Source organism: Amblyomma maculatum, chromosome 11 (genome assembly GCF_055883805.1).
Source record: "Amblyomma maculatum isolate TAMU_Amacu chromosome 11, ASM5588380v1, whole genome shotgun sequence".
Taxonomy (NCBI): Eukaryota; Metazoa; Arthropoda; class Arachnida; order Ixodida; family Ixodidae; genus Amblyomma; species Amblyomma maculatum.
Window position 1 is genome coordinate 23021502 of NC_139354.1, and position 1358 is coordinate 23022859.

Consider the following 1358-nt stretch of genomic DNA (forward strand, 5'->3'; position numbering starts at 1 on the left):
TAACTTTGCAGAAGCACATCAAGGAGATGTGGTTGCGTCATCATTACGTCGGGCATGTGGCTGGTGTGAATCGAAGTTACGCGTATAACGACAGATTGGAAGTACCAGTAAATGCAGTTTGCAATCGCTCTATGCACTTCAAGTATACGGCGGTCAGTTTCTATTTTTGAGATAGCTCCACCAGATATTAAGAGTCAGCCAAACATCTGCGATTACGTAGTTATAAAATTGTCACAGTGTTTGCAAAAAAAAATGTTCTCATGCACATCTAATCTCCTTTTCTGGAACATGTGAAAGTGCACATATTTCATCAGCTGATTTGTTTTTTTTATTTCTACGTTGTCTGCTTCCTTAGCTTTAGATGAATTATATTACGGCTGATTTGTGGAGCTTTGTGACATTCTTTTTAACTTGGTCGGAACAAAGTTTTCTTCGCAAAATTTTATCATTTCCTTCAAATTAGCCTTATCTCATTAACAGTCATAGAGCTTTCCGCAGTGTAAATATCTGACATTATTTCTATGCAATAAGAGGTGATCCATTATTACATAGAAGTACCCAGATATCAGTTCCACTGATCTATGTTATCAATGAAACGTAAAATGGTAGATGCATAGCGTTAAGTGTCAGGAAGCGTGCAGAGTGAGTCAGAGAAATAACTCGAGTTACTGACATTCTATTAGAAATCAACAAGAAATCGTAACGGGTAAGACATGTATTGCGAAGGGAGGAAAACCGATGGTCTCTAAGAGCAACAATTGCATTCCAAAAGAAGGAAAGCGTAGCAGGGGAAGCAGAAAGTTAGGTGGGTGGATGAGGTTAAGAAGTTCGCGGGGTCAAGTGGATGCAGCTAGCACAGGACCGGGTTAGACGGAAGAAAATGGAGAGGCCTTCGCCCTGCAATGGGTACTGCCCGGCTGACGATGATGATGATGTTCACGTAATCAACCCGATTATAATGCTTAATTACGATCATACATCTGCTCTGTGGCTTCTTGTATGCTGCTATTATATCTAAGAAAATGTCACTGGATGTAATTTGTGGTCAGATATACATTATTTGATCCTATGTTCTTGGTTAATGTGTCAGATACAAAAACAAGAGCGAAAACTGAGCTAGTATCACGCTGACAGCCTGTCGGCAGTGTAAAAAAAGTGTACAAAAAAAACTGAACACTAAGTTCATAAGTAGTTCATAATTAGTCACTTTACTTCTACTATATATCAGGGTAGCCCCTAAATTCCTGGTAAGGTGAAATCTCCAGACAATAGATGTTAGTGCGTTCTTTCATTCTGGAATTCAATGTAGTCGTGCAGTTTCAAGAGATATTCACCAGGTGCGCTTGGGTACATTAAAT